At 39.8% G+C, this 16,727-nt stretch overlaps 2 protein-coding genes across 14 annotated transcripts in view; one reads left to right on the forward strand and one right to left on the reverse strand.

Annotated features, from left to right (window-relative positions):
• The window catches only part of LOC106610073 (zinc finger protein 214), an 844,054-nt gene that overhangs the window by 181,142 nt on the left and 646,185 nt on the right, over positions 1-16,727 (forward strand). The gene's annotated exons all lie outside the window — the stretch shown is intronic.
• Positions 1-16,727, reverse strand: part of LOC106610072 (neurotrophin receptor-interacting factor homolog) — a 437,457-nt gene that overhangs the window by 153,434 nt on the left and 267,296 nt on the right. The window lies entirely within an intron of this gene.

Below are 16,727 nucleotides of genomic sequence, written 5' to 3' on the forward strand. Positions count from 1 at the left end.
GGGGCTAATTGGGCAACCTTGTCTGTTCCCCCTATAGAGAGGGAAAGAGGAGGAAGTAATCCCATTGGTAGCAATCCTAGTTTTAGGAGATTTGTAGAGTGATTTTATAAAATGTACAAACACGGTGCCTAAACCAAACCTTTCCAACAGGGGGAGACACGACTCCCGTCTCTTAGACAGCATCTTGGTGACCAGTTTACAATCTGTGTTAAGGAGAGAGATTGGTCTATAGGAGGCGCACTTTAGCAGGTTTTCCCCTTTCTTGTAAGTACCTCCATAAAGGTAGGGGACCAACAGCTCCCTACATTCTTTATAGAACTCTGGAGGGAAGCCATCCTCCCCAGGAGATTTATTAGAAGGTAAGGATTTAATGGCCTCCAACAATTCAGGAACTGAGAAGTGTTCACTCAGGCGCTCTCTGTCTTCCTCTGACAGGCATGGGAGGTTGAGAGAGGAGTCGATCTCTGATAGATCATCGCTTGATTGGGAAGTGTAGAGGTCTTCATAGTATTTCTTAAAAGTATTATTCATTTCAGTAGGGTCGAAATATCTCATTAGTAAGAGTTTCTATAGCATTACTTATCCTCTTACTTTCCTCTTCTGTCAGTTGCCATGCCAATACTTTGAACTTTCTCTCCAAGCTCGTAATAACGCTGTTTGGATTTAGTGATGGCCCTCAACTTGATACGTGTTCAGCATATTATATTTGTTTTTTATTTACCAAAAGCCTGTATAGATCTTTAGTCGGTTCTCTCTAGCTCAGAGATTTCAGATTCAAGGACATTCAGTTCAGCACCGTGTTTTCTCTTCAACCCTTTAGTATAGGAAATGATCTGTCCTCTCAGATAGGCTTTCAATGTGTCCCAAAGAATGAAACTGTCAGGAGCGGAGGGTTTGATTGTCAAAGTAAAAATATTGATCTGCTCTTTGATGAATGCACAAAATTCAGGTTACTTTAGGAGTGTAGAATTTAGTCTCCATCTATATGCTCCATTTACCTTGGTAGGAATGGAGATTGATAATACCAGAGGAGAATGGTCACTAAGCAACCTGGGGAGATACTCGATATCTAACACTATGAAACAGTTGGGTCGATAGTAAAAAGATATCTATGCGTGTGTGTGAATAAAAAGAGTAGTCCCTATCCTGTGGGTGCAACTGTCTCCAGATGTCTAGTAAATTGAGATCTTTCATGAATGACATGGTGAGCTTGCCGGCTTTGGTAAGAAGTGAGGGTTTATCAGAGGATCTATCAAGAACTGTATCTAAACAAAAATTAAAATCTCCTCCAACCAGTAGCCATCCTGGTGGTGCTTGAGCGACCTGAAGGAAGACATTCTGTATAAACATATGGTCATCTAAGTTAGGAGCATAAATACTCAATAGGGTCCAAGACTCTGAATACATATGGCCCTGCACCAAAACAAACCTGCCCGAGGGATCAGAGATGGTGTTGTTGACACAGAAGGGATGTGTCTACTTATCAAAATTGCAGTTCCTCTTGCTTTGGAGTTAAGAGGACGCAAAAACTTGTCCTACCCATTCCCTCTTCAATTTGTTGTGTTCACTGGCTGTAAGATATGTTTCTTGTAAAAACACAATGTCAGCCTTTAATTTCTTAAAGGTACTTATAGACTTTTCCTTTTAAATCAGGCTGTTAAGACCTTTTACGTTGAATGTGACATATTTTAGTGGATTAAGCATAGGTTGGGTTTCAAATATGTAACCGAATGGAAATCTCTCATATGTAAATAGTCAGGAAATGTTTCAACTTTGGTTTTAACACAGAAGTGACCTGTGTCTCTCTTTAGGAAGGAAACAACAATAAACATGTAACCCCCCCCCCACAGATTGTCAGACTAAAACAACAATCAAACATGAAACCACTTGTAGAGATACGTTGCTGCTCGCTTTCCATCTTGTTCTTACTAGCTAAACCTTGGCGTAAACTAAAACCTGCGAGCTCTCTAAGTTGAAAACTAACGTTGTGAATAGACATTTATGGCTGAATATTTACTGCCCACGGTAAGGGCTGCTTGAGTCTCTTTTCGGGAGAGAAACATAAATGGGGGGGGGGGGAGCAGTGGCCCTAAGCCCACTTATTTGCGTCGCCCAGTGGATATTGACTAAACCAAAATATACTCCCCTGTAAATGTAATAGAACTCACCATGGGGGGGGACGGTTAGTTGAAAATGTACAAGTCAATTATAGCGACCGGATAGCGGGGTAAACGGATCCAAATTTCAAGAAGATATCAGCAGTTCAGTCCGGATAAGAGAAAAACTAACTGCATCTTATCCCCCAGAGAGACCGTCCTGGTTCAGACGCGGTTCAGTTCTTTGAGAAAAGTGAACACTTCTCCAGGTGTGTTGAAGAGATGGTTTCGGCCTTTGTACTGAACTTTCATCCGCGCAGGGTAGATGAGGTAGCCAGTGATGTTCTTCTCCTTCAGTGCTTTGGCGGCAGGTTTGAACTGCTTGCGATGTCTGTGGCGAGATCCGCGCTCATATCGGGGAAAAGGCTGACCCTCTTGCCATCGATGGCGATGTCCCCTTTGGCTCTTGCGAGTTGCAGTATCGTCTCTCTGTCTTGGAAACGGAGGAACCTGATCAGGACGGCCCGTGGGGGCTCATCTGGCCGGGGTTTCGGCGCTGATGTTCTGTGGGCGCGTTCAATTTCCAGCGGCTTGGTGAAGTTGATTATGCCTAGGACATCCGGGATCCATTGAGTGAAGAACACGGATATTACTACGTCTGCTCTGGTTCTCCATCTGGTCTACCTTGATTTTGAGGTAGGCGTTGTCCTTCTGCAGTTGTATCAGAACCTGGTCATGTCGAGCGATGGTATCTTCAACTGTGCTAATGCGCAACTCAGCCGTTCTCAAAAGGAGATCATTCATAGAGGATTTCAGGTCGTCAATGGAAGAATGGTGTTCAGCCGATTTCTTGTCAATTTTCATAGAAAGACCTTTGTTACCATCCTGAATTTCCCGGAGGAGAGTAGCCAGCATGTCGGCAGGCTCGCAAGAGGCTACCAAGAGCAACAGTCTGGAACTGTCGTCTGAGTTATGAGGGCTAATGCTAATCTTGCTAGCTGTAGCGTTATCTTGGGAATCAACAACGTTTTGGTCGTCCTTCTTGCCTCTTGGTCGGAGGTCCATGGCTCTTTGGGAAGGTAAGTGCTTGACAATTTATCAGCCGAAGTTAGAATATTGTTTTAACGTTGTTATTTAGGTAATAATAGAATAACTTTGAAGAGCTCGGTTTGTCAACGTCTGCTCAGCTCCACGGCATCACGTGCTCGTCTTCGAGATGCTTTAACAAGCATGTGTATGTATAGTTGTATGTATAGTTGCTGATTTGGTGCTCTTCAACTCTACAATGCAAACTGTGAAAGACAAAACTCACAAAGAAAAGACAGACCACATATGCATTTGCCTCAATGTCTATTAGTGATGGCAGGGCTAGTTCAAACTGCAATAGGATGGTTCTCCTCACAGGTGAGTGAATCAGCCGAGCCTATGCTTGGTGAATTGCACTTGGTTGATTTTCTGGGAGCGGGACACAGGGAAGGAGAGCTGAATAGATCATGAGACAAAACTGAGAAGAATGAATCAAAGAAATCACCGCAAAGGACTGTAGTTTGGCCTAGAAATGAAAATCCTGACAATTACAACAACTAGGCTAAGGATAGAGGTTCTGCATTCTACTCCAATTTAGCTATGTCACATTATCTGGTGTACAAAGATTTTTGGTATCCATGACTGGACGTTACAGGTTTGTCTATGCAAAACGCAGCCATAGATTTATCAACTAACATGGTGTTGCCGATAGTCTCTTCGTTCTCAATTATGGAAAACAGTGATCTTAGAAAATGTCTGTGTCCAGTTGCAGGTGGTTCTACAAATACCAGAAAAAAAAATCTAAAATAGTAAATCCATGTTTTGTACCACACAAGGTTCCTCGCCATTATAGCTGCCGCACATCTAGAATTTCCCAGCAGCTTTGCTGGAACTAGTTGTTTCTATGAGACGCAGCAACTTGCAGAAGTAGATGACAGTACATCACAGTGCTATCAAAACAAAGATGTAGACACATTCAAGAGGCATATCTCACTCAAATTGTTTATATGTTTTATAAGTTAACTTTTCCAGAATCAAGAACAAAGAGTGTCGCAGATACCAGGTTAGTTGAAGAATCTATGGTGGCGTTTTGCAACCGACGGAAAATGTGAACATGTGTGTGCAGATCCTGTTCTGACGGGACATGAGCAAATGTCTGCAGACTTGAACTACACAAACAATTGCGAAGTGCTTAGGGAATTTTGTCCGGGTCAGAAATGTAAAAAAAATGTCCGCAAAAGTAAAAAAGACTACTGTTAAAGTTGCATCAATTCGATTCTGGTAACAAACAAAATAGTCAGCACATAGTAACTTCTGATTTATTTGTACTTTAATTAATGCAAACACGTGTATGGTAAATGAGTTGTTCGTATATATACGGTCTCTCTGTGACACCTCGCAGGGCAGACAGAGAAGAGAACGTCACATCCTATTGTTCTCTCTTATATACTCTGACAGAGATAGTTCCCGCTCAATGCTGGCCTGTCAGAGGGGGGAGGAGCGTGGTTTAGACTTGCTCCTCCTATCGTCGGCGTGCAGGCTGGTCCCAGCCTCGTGACGCACTTCCTGTCGCCTGTTGTAGTTCTTGTCTTCAGCAGTTGACTTAGCCGTAGTTCATATACTTAATATTGTAGCATAGCTTCCCCAGTATATTATATAGGTTATGCAAACAAATAGCCAGTTCAACCCTAACACTACTTTTATGTGAATGAATGAGACGGAACACACCTCAATTCAAACTGTTCTTAAAAAAAAAACTTGTTCGAAAATAATTTGAAATTGTTGAAAAAAGCCTAAGTAAAAACAGTGCCTTGGTTTGACGGCAGCGCTGATTAAATGTACTGTTGCGTAACAATCACATTCTGGAAGGGAGAGAACATTCTAACATCACGTGCATAAAAATAAAAAAATCCTGCTGGAGCGACGTGAGATATTTGGAACTCCCGCATGTAAAGGTTTAAGAGAATAACACATTTTTCAAATTGGCATATACTTCACACTTCTATCCTACCATTACACTGTCAACTTCATCATAGAGCCACAGGATCAGGAAGTTAGACCACATCCCAACAATCCAGAAGACCTAATCTGGTGAGATGTGTGTCAGAACAGAACAAACAACACTCCTTCACATATCACTCAATACACTCCCACATATCAAGGTGTGTAAATTTCTATCCAAAACCTCAGGACTGTTACCTCCCCCATTTTGACACGACTCAAATGTGAGTAATGTGTAAAAATAAAAAAAACACTACTACTGGTCAAAAAAATATTACAAATTATTTCAAATAACAAAAGAATCATTACCCTTAACTCCATAAAGAAAAATAATTGTATCCATACGGTCATAGTAAAATAGACTTAAGGCAGCCTACCCTTAGTTAAAAGCAACACCCTCTCCTTCCCATTGGTCCAAATCACAAATATAAGAACTATACACATAATTATCAATGTTACAAATGATGGTAAATTCATTATCCAAATGGCTTTCCGGGGGGGGGGGGGGGTGATCAAACCACAATGGAAAGTCAGGACAGAGGTCATGCAAACCCTTCAGTGTTTCTTACTATATTAAACTAATTCATAAAAAACACTCAAACATTTTGTATCCCAGGTTTCCAGTAAATGTCTTGTCAAAAGAATTCACGTGTTCAATTAAAACTCAGAAAATAACCTCCGAAAATTCCATGTGTGTGTTCCCCTTTAAGATACCTTGGCAAGAAGACAAAATGGAAAACTCACTAAACCCAAATGAAATAGAACACTCACAATAAATCAAACATAGCATTTTAAAAACACTAACAAATAGTCATAACAAGTGTTGTGTGTGGGTATTTGCAAACCTTAAGGTAAAAACGGCCAGGCCTTATTTAATTTGGTAGTTTATGGCTTCAATCGCACTCACTGTTCTCCCCAAGAACAGACTCGGGAAACATTTCAAAGAGAGACAATGAAACCCCCATTCTCCCGGAAAAAAAACAAAACCACGTTAGCATTCACAAAACTAATATCATAATCAGCAACCCAAAGTTTTGATAAATCCACTATACTCACGTAAATCATTAATAGTTTGTTTTAATGTATCCCAATGTTTATGTTCATCTGCACTTAATTTTGCATGCGCTACCCTCAGACACTGCATTTACATTTTAGTCATTTAGCAGACGCTCTTATCTAGAGCGACTTACAGTAGTGAATGCATACATTTTTTTATTTTTATACTGGCCCCCGTGGGAAACGAACCCACAACCCTGGCGTTGCAAACACCATGCTCTACCAACTGAGCCACAGGGAAGGACACTGCAACATGTATCTCGCCACCGGGTCTAACGATTCACTCCCATATTATATGACCGGTCTCTTTTTCCATAACCATGTAAAATTATCCTGGTATCTTTACTAGACCCATGTCTAACAACATATGGAATAGCTGTTTCGCCTTAGATTTTTCCTCCTAACCTCTCTAAATGTAACTTTTTTCTGTCGCAAATGTAGTCAATGTCTCAGCTAAGGAATCAGTGATCCTTTCCGGTAATCTAATCATCAACCTGTTGCATTAATTTAGGAAAAATATAAACCTGTTGTTTAACAAATCTAGATCCTTCAAAAAGTTGGTGCTGTCTCATCAGCGTAATAGTCAAAACTTACCTGCAATCCACTAATGACTGGACACTGTTCCATGTAATGGAAACCGATAATAATGTTAGAATACATTAACTTCCTGCTCAAATTCACTAGTATTACCTAAACCAATTCAACTATACAGACCTACTGCAAAATGTCCCATTGCATCCCTTACAGCCAGATATAGCCCAGTGAGCATGACTAACTCTTCTATTCTTACTAGTAGGAAAAAAATATAACCCACCCTCAAACAACGTTCTGCGCTTAACTCTATCGTAAGGTTAAAATAAATATATATATATATATATATATAAACTTGACAACATTCTCTTCTCTTTCGGCTTCACACTTATGAAATGTCATACTTTACAATTAACACGTAATGTGGCAAATTTATAAAATCAGTCAATTTCTCAAAGAAAACACATTTCAGTGGGCACAATACTACAGCCATTTACTACCCACAACTCAACTTCAGTTCATTGTAGTTGTATCCTGCAATAAGTAATACACAGGTTTAGATACCACCTGGAAATCTGGTTTCAAGAGCAGGGCGCAGCAGGTGTTTATTGAAAAGGACCACAGGAGGAGGCAGGTAGCTGGGTCCCGGGGCAGGCAGAAGATCATAGACAGGAGGTCCAAAAGTGCAACAGTACAGACAGGGAAAAGGCTAGTATAGGCGTCATTCGTGAGGCAAGCAAAAACTATCATACACAAGAGGAGTAAATCACAGGAAACCCAGCGCTCCGAAAGACGTGTGTCACAAAACAAACAATACCTCACAGTGATGAGTTGCAACGAACTGAACTAAATAGTGTGTGATAAGGACATACAGGTGTGTGAACAGGTGATTAGAATTCAAGTGATTGGGATCTGGAGAGTGAGCTGCGTTCAGGGGATCTACGTGTTCGAGGGTGTGAGTTGCAAGCAGACGTTACAAATCTGTTATTCCAGCAGACCATTTAGGCAACAGACAATATATTACATCGAAATCGACTCGCTATTTATGTTGAATACATTTGCCTTTCAATTTGAACTAAGAAAGCTGTTAACGTTCAGTTTATATCTTAAACAAACACTGGCGGCAGTTTCTGTCCAGGCAAAACATACCAATACTTGAATTACAATCAGAAACCCAGATTTTAGTCACTATCATAGACCTAATGCTATTGAAATGACGAAGAAATCCCGCAAATAACCCACTTAGGACGGTTTGTAGTCTTAACATCTGGCACATAACGACACAATACCATGAAAATAGCCCTACAGGTCCAAGCGTTTCTCCGCCGAGATTCTCACATGCGCAAAATGAATAGATTAGCAGTCCACGAGAGATCGTCATTCATTGACTAGGAAACAGATCTTGCGTTTTTTAATAAAAGCAGTTTGTTTGCTCATGCAACATATTTCAATTACTTTACTACATCACATTAATCCCACAATGATAGTTAGTTTGATGGATACCCTAGTCTTTGTACGACGTTATGATGTTGAGATTCCATCTTAATTCGCTATAGCTTTATGGAAAAGGTTAATTCAATAAATATAGCAACTCCTCTCATACTGGGAAGAAAAAAACAAATGTTCAGGTCTTAATTAAAGGCCGTTTATTTCAAATGTAGTACATGGACGGAGAAAATCCAATAAGCGTTTTATAGTTACATCGTTAGGTTAAGTTAACCAAAAGTGGACACACTCCACTCAGTTTCTGAGACAATTGGCCAGACTTTGTAGACAGTTTAATAATGCTTAAACCTCATCTTTGTAAAATGATCCATTACAGGGACCAGCCCAAAACCTAAGTACGTCTACGTATGGGTTGTTTAAATTGCATTTCATTGTATTACTTTATCAAATCTCTAGTAATCGATTATACACATACAATTCATCATATTTTCATATCTTCACAGAATCCATATAAAACATTTGAAATTCTTAGGTACTCGCATCAACCGTTCCATTTGCGTTTTCAACGACTCTCCAAACATACTCCCAGCGGAACCACCCACCAAAAAACATTAGTTTCCCGGACAATGGCCCCGCCCATGATATTCTATGATGGCCTGTGAAGGAACGGAACCCCAAGATAACTTATATCAAAGGTTATTATTCAAATCTCAATCATTTTATTATACATATTTCTATATGTTACTATGCAAACTTCAGGTTAAGACAAATTTCCACATTCACACAACTCTCCTATCACATATCATTAGCTACGTAACAAATGTTGAGTGGGCAAGAAAATCTTTCTCCTAACTACCCATTCTGACATCAACAAATGTTCAATTAATGTCTAATTAGTGCTATTAATTCTGTGCACTTTCAAGTTTAATTATTTAAAGAAATCAGTCTCACCCTTAATCTAATTCTGTTCGAAATGATGTATCCATTCAGCTGACGCTCCCAGCCAGGAGGAGATCCGATCTGCTCCGAATAGTGGAGATTGCTAATGCAACTCCCAGTGCATGGTTACCCTGGGCTTCACTGTGAACGACCAGAAAAACAAAGTTTATCATTCCCTCCTCGTCGCCAAAATTTCCTGGAATTATTGTCATCAAAAGGAGAGACTTTTAGATTTCTTCAAAACAATCAAAAGTTATTATTTAATTACTGCAGTAACGGAGCTGGTCGGTAACCACCCCTTGGGGGCGATCACTGAGAACTCAACGAGCGGATTTGAGCCACAGCATTTTATAGCAAAGTCCATCCTCCATAATCTTGTAATTTCTCCACCATACCAGTTAAGTCCACAAAGCATATTGCATGTACAGTAACAGACAGTTACATGACCTACAGCATGGTCAAGCAAGTTAATGTTTCCCGAAATGTTCGGACCACTAGAAATCAGGAGCTGCCTCCACTATTCCAGCATCATTTAAACTTCAACATCATCAAATCACCTCTGCTTCGTCTAATACAGTGACAACTAAAAGATACCAAAAACAATTTAATCCAATCAACATAAGGTAAATATGATGTGGCTGTCCATGGTTCTGATTTCTGTGTGTGGGCATTGGTGCAAGTAGAAAAACATGTTCACTCACCCTACTTGTAGAGAAACACCAATGCCATCCTCCTCTCTTTCATGTTGACAAAACGCTCTATCACTCTATCATACAGTACACACTTATTGTTTGTTGTACTAGGTTATCTGGCTAAAATGCTTTCTTGCTAGCCTAACTTCTATTCATAGGCAACGTTAGCTAGTTAACATCAGCCTTCGACATTTAGCTACATACTGAACTTTCATCTTCTCAGGCCAGGGACACAACAATGTATGAATTAATGGTTGGTTCAAAATCACCATTATAATCATTGGCCAGTACAGAGAATTAAGTAAAACCACAAGTCCAAATCCCTATCTCCATCCATGGTTAATTTAGGAAAGTGACAAGTTTAGCTAGCTAGCTACCGTAGGACAACAACACAACGAGATGCAACGATTCAAGTTTTTCTGTCAATGACATATGCTCTCGATTTGATAGGAGAGACGCCTAAATCCAAGCTGGCTTCCCTTGACACTTTTATTTGGTGTGCCAGGACCATTCACAGTTGAGCTCGGCCTGTTTAGCACCAAGGCTGATTGGCAAATTTGTGTACTTTTAAAAATGTTATCAAGGGAGGCCAAATGCTCGCTGGCTTCCCTTGCCTTCAATGCTACCGGTGGCAACAATGTCATACTCGTTTGGACCAGACAGCATCAGATGGATGTGTAGACAGAGGGGCGCTGTTTCACTCGCTCAGATGCTTTCTCCTCTGAGATACATTCAGCCTCTAGTGAATTGAAAGAAAATTATGAAACAGAAAGATAAAAAAATTAACTATTTGGTAAAAAAAAAAAAATCTTGGTTAATTTTTTGGGGAAGCCTGGCTTCCCATGGCATCCATGGATACATGACACTGTTTGTCAGTATGAATGAAATGAGTGAGTCCTGTCTTGATGACTATTCGCTTTACAATACTTGTCCTGTCCCGGAATGACATGCTAGTGATAAAGCTATCTGCTCAGGTCTTCTTCTTGGAGCTAGCTAGATATATTTCTAAGGTTGCTGTGCTTTAAGTAAAGTTCATAGTTATTTTACAGCTTACATTGATGGTATCATGTTTTTATAACTAGCTAGCTAAATAGATTCCAAATATCGTTTTTTTTTAAATACTTCTATTACATTGACCACTCTTACAGTGGAAATGCATGTCCTCAATGAGTGAAGGCAAGTGAGGTCAGGTGGGACCATTCTAGCCAATGAGAGGGCAGATACGTGTGAATAGGCACAACTAAGATGTTTTTCTTAAAGTTTCCAGAATGCCACGTGCATTCACTTATTTCATTACATTTGTTACAGCCTACACATTAGGAAACTAAGCCTCACGTAATCGACATGTTCTCATAGTAGACCTCCATACAAAAAGGGCTCGTCTCACATTGACAGATTTTGGACGGAGTAAATCCTCTGGCTTCGCCTCTTCCTCTCTGACTTTACCCATAGCAGTTTGTCGGACGGGGATCTTTCGAGCGGTCACCAGCTGTGTTTACTACCTTCCATACAGAGAATAAGATTGGCAGACTTGATCAGCAGAGATGGCACTTGGATGGTACACCAGTTTTGACTGGTTTGCTGTTTAGTGCTTGTCAGCGTTTGTCTGTCCTGCAAGAGAACATAAAAGTATATTGAAAAAATTTGCACAAGTTGACATTGCCAATAAACGGAAATGTGTTCAGAATAAATAAATATACACAATATGTAAAAACCGATCATCCCAAAAACGAAAGCAGAAATTATGCTTCAGCCCACTCCCTAGGTTTGAAGGAAGGAAAGAAACTAAGGAAGCAAGGAAACTAAGGCCAATTTTAATTAAAAACAATAAACAAGCAAATAAAAGGGCAACACATCAAAAGGACAACATGATTTCTCATTAATTAACAGATTTGATCACCTATTTTTAGTACATAAAGGAACAGGTACCACCTGATTATGCCAAATAATGTTGGGAGGGACATTATATTTGTTATCAATAGAACATAGGTAAAACCAAATTTAGAGGAGAAATATAGTGTTACTCTTGTTAGCAGTTGATGTTATTCTTTAATAACACAGACCCCAAAGTAAATCAGGGGGAGGAAAATAGGTTTATTCAGATAGGGCAAATCATGCTTGGAAGTAGATGGTCATTCTCCCCTGTCCTCAGTGATGCTCTCCTGAGTGATTCTCTCCAGTGAACAAAGGGACAGGATGTAGTTTATAACCCAGCCCTAACCTGTGGTTGACCAATTAGAATTCCTTGCAATAAAACTGGGCCAATGGCCAAATAACAAGTATCCTATTTCAGGTTGGACCAATGAGAACGTGCCACACGTAAGTTCAGGACTGACATTCCTGACAGATGTTGAACTGAAAACCAACTATTTCCATTGATAATTCCCTATTGACCGTTAGTACTCTATTGACTTTTAGTACTTTTGACCTCTCGTCCTCTGTGTTGTGTATTTATCTTCTAAAAATTCTTACACTCTTCAATAACATGACAGTGTTTTGGCTATTCTAGCACACCAAACAACAAGTCTGTATCATCTGAGAATGTGAGCATATCTAGATACTCAACTGAGGGAATTAGTGATCCCAAAAACACCCAGTCTTACCCCAGGACACTTTACATGATAACTATAATATTTCAGATAAAGAATAGTTCCCAGATATCCCCTGTGTACATCTCAAGCCACACTGCTATGATTTCTTCCCATTGTGGACACTTCTATGTCTGGTAAGGTTCATCAGGAAGGAAAAACTCTTGTAACATAAGCACCTGGTTCTAACTTGCGTCCTTTGTCCTGATCTTGTCCACATTCTGATTGTGCCCACATTTTTAGACAGGTGTAGACAATCAAAAGACACACTGTGATCTGATTGTGATCAGATCATCCTGCTCACCTCCGGAGCTAGTCAAGACACGTATTGTCTGGACAGAGAAACCATTTATATCATCATTATTCCAACTTCTAATATCAGTGACAGGTGGCACTATTAACATCTATATGTGATATCTTATAGTTCATTCTCCCAACTGCACAAATGAATGAAACTCATGTCTGTTGGTGGCCCTTGATTATGTCCCAATGTCATGGGGATTATCTGATTTGTCCAACCAGACGATCTCTCACCTGAGCCGCCACAACCATCCTTTACTGTCCACGCTTTGTCCATTTGATCTGTGCAGCAGCAGCATGAGAGAAGTTTAGATGTGATCTCTCCATGATCACTCTACGTGCTTGGTCTCAGGACAACTCATGCAGCCCTCGGTTGACACAGGTTGCATGCTCAGACTCAGGTCTCGGGTAATAGTTGTTAGGGACAGGGCCGTCGTGGGTGCCATAACTTCAGCCTGTTAGAGGGGGTGGGGTTCATTTCACACTGATCTGGTCAAATTCCTTTCATGCATTGAGCTACTGTCCTATCACCATGACCTCGATAGAAGACAGACCAGAACAACAGTTTAGGAAACGTCTGATTCAGAACTTCAAGACAAATTATTCCCTGTGGCTTATTACATTTTCCAACATTCTTAATACAACTGTCTAAAACAAATGTTGAGGAAAATAACAGAACAATTTTGAAACCATTTGGCAAGTTGACTTATACTTCCCTTTTATATTTGCCGATTTCACTGCAGAGTTACAGGGTCAGGGAGTTAAAGGGCCAACCCTCGGGTTGAAATCTCGACAATACAGCAGACCCAATCTGGTGAGTTTGTATTGAAGCAAAGACAGAACCAGACAACACAACAAAGGAAATACTTGAGCAGAAAATTGAGCATTCCATTTTATATTCAAACTTCACCCAATGTCTCTGGCCTTTCTAGTGAGGGTAATCAGGCCTCACCAGAAAGTCAGAACAGAGGTCAACAACATTAAGTGAGTCTGTTCTTTCTCTTTTCTTTGCCTGTACTTCAGACTCATTATTTTAAAACATTATCTGTACGAGGTTTACATTGTTTTTCAGTACATTTCTCATTTATTGTCCGTAACCAAAATTCGGACAATAAATACTTATTTGCGTGTCCTTTAAGGTGCATCCTTTCTCACCCATGAAGAATCAGATAAAAAGACCACACACAATAAATCAGACGTATTATTAACACCACTAACAAGTACTTGTAAGTATAGACGGGTGGGTTGTGTGTGTGTGTGTGTGGGGGGGGGACGGGGGGTGGGGGGGCAAAAGTAGGGGTGAATGAAACCAAATGACCAGGCCTTTTTACATTTCAGAGCTCCGTTAATGGTTTTGGGTACCTTCACACTTTAAGAATTTCACTAACTGCTCTCCAAAGACAGCAGGCCTCAGGAAGCATTGCAAAGGGAGAGATACAGAATCATTGTTAAACTCATCTGAATACTTGGTACTGGACATTCAATCAATCCTGAAAGATAAAAAAATATATAGTTTTCACTATGCTACATTTGAATCCAGTCAACAACAACAAAAAATACAAATTCTCAATCATTCCTAAAAGTGATAAATTCTCAATCTTAATCAGTCCTAAAAATGCAACATTCAGTACTACAAGGCCTACGTATCGCCCGCCTTTTTTCCCAATTGAGCTTACTGCATTTTGTCAGGAAGCCTCGATAAAACCATGTGTTCATATTATCATACTGGAGACATCAGATGATACAGGGTCCCATTAAGCGAAATAGGCAGCTACTAAAGTAAACAATCCCAGAGCTCCTTTCACTTGTACTCTTATGGTCTAGACCTGTTGCATTGACATAAGGCTTGCTTCTGTACTTTCTGTCCCTGGGCCATCAACTAGTCAAAATATGAAACCTGTTGTTTAACATCTGCTAGAGCCGACAAAAAAATTGGTGCCGGTTTATCAGCACTTTTTCCCCCCCAAAGCCCTTGTACTAAAAACATTTATTATAATTTACTTACTTCAATTTTGGACAGTGTTCCACAGAATGGAAATGATTATTTTTTATATGAAATTACCTTTTTACTTAAATCACTGATGTTATTGGGGCGGCAGGTAGCCTAGTGGGCCAGAACCCGAAAGGTTGGATCGAATCCCCAAAGCTGACAAGGTAAAAATCTGTCGTTCTGCCCATAAACGAGGCAGTTAACCCACTGTTCTCCCGGTAGGCCGTCATTGTAAATAAGAATTTGTTTTTAACTGACTTGCCTAGTTAAATAACATTAAAATGTAAATAAGTATTCAAACTATCGAATTGAGAAAGAATAATTGGAAATCGTCACGTCAGATTGACAAAAACGTATCCTACTCAATTCCATTATATCTTATTCAGCATTGCGCCTTGTCAGAAAACTTCCACATGGCTGTTTTCCCTACCCAAAACTCAAATAATTTGCTTGGCTGGCCGTTCACGTCCCACCACTCTTTCTACATTTTGTCATGTGTTTGAGAATATTTGGAAAAAAAGTAACTTTGTTCCACCGTACCAAAAGAAGAATAGAACATCAAAAATTGGTGAGAATCTTTGAACTATAACAACTTTACTTTGTATAAATCAGCATAAATCTTCATAGGCTTAATGCCATAGGAACGTAAGGATGTACAGTTTGCTACTATTCTTTTTCCACAAGGTACCGTTAAGTAACCTATATATTTCTTAAGAGTAGCTTTTATTTCATCGTATTTAAGTGTATTGCGTTCACACTACAAAGCCATTAATATTACTTCATTTTTGCCTTTGCATTGATTTATTCAGCCCTGACCACCAGATACCACTGGTCTGGGCCATTACGTTCTACCCATCAAATTCATCCTTGCTCAGGTCTTCAGAGACCACTTATTGTCGCATTTATTTGAGCTTTTATGCATGTAATTTGTTCCTGTTTTCCGCATTCTTAAGATTAGGGGGCAGTATTCGGAAGTTCGGATGACTGACGTGCCCAAAGTTAACTGCCTGTTACTCAGGCCCAGAAGCTAGGATATACATATAATTGGTAGCATTGGATAGAAAACACTCTGAAGTTACTAAAACTGTTAAAATAATGCCTGTGAGTATAACAGAACTGATATGGCAGGCGAAACCTGAGGAGAATCCACCCAGATTTTGTTTTTTAGGTCACAGGCCATTCAAATGCTTATCTATGGGATATTCAAAGGAATTCCTCCCAGATTACAGTTCCTATGGCTTCCACTAGATGTCAACAGTCTTTAGAAAGGGTTTCAGGCTTGTTTTTTGAAAAATTAGTTAGTAGTGGTGGATTACTGAATCAATTGCGCCAACTAAACTGACTTTTTTGGGATATAAAGAAGGACTTTATCGAACAAAACGACTATTTGTTGTGTCGCTGGGTTGAGATTGCAAACAGAGGAAGATCTTCAAAGGTAAGTGATTTATTTTATCACTATTTCTGATTTTTGTGATGCCTCTGCTGGTTTGGAAATGTTTTTAATGCTGGTGTATGCGGGGCACTGTCCTCAGATAATCGCATGGTATGCTTTCGACGTAAAGCCTTTTTGAAATCTGACAAAGCGGTTGGATTAACAAGAAGTTAAGCTTTTAAACGATGAAAGACACTTGTATTTTCATGAATGTTTAATATTACGATTTTTGTATTTTGAATTTCACGCTCTGCAATTTCACCGGATGTTGTCGAGGTGGGGCGCTAGCGTCCCACCTAGCCCAAAGAGGATATTATTAATAAGGTATTCATTTTCTCTTACATTTCGTGGAACAAACATGCCGTACTTATGACTGGAAGCCATTGTTACTCAGTAGTCTTGAGAATTGATCCAAATACAACAATAAAGAGCCCTTATCCTAAAGCGCGTATTCTTGCGCTTGAAATCTCTCTTTATATCAATATAATCATAATCCCACAAAGAGATATTAACGTACTTCCCATGTAAACAATTATAAGGTCTAATACCGGGAACATAAATCAGTCTGATGAACGCAAAGAAAAGTGTTGCGAATTGATAAATCCAACGCATCAAAGGAATATTGTCCAT

This window comes from Salmo salar, chromosome ssa08 (assembly GCF_905237065.1).
Source record: "Salmo salar chromosome ssa08, Ssal_v3.1, whole genome shotgun sequence".
In the NCBI taxonomy this organism is placed as follows: domain Eukaryota; kingdom Metazoa; phylum Chordata; class Actinopteri; order Salmoniformes; family Salmonidae; genus Salmo; species Salmo salar.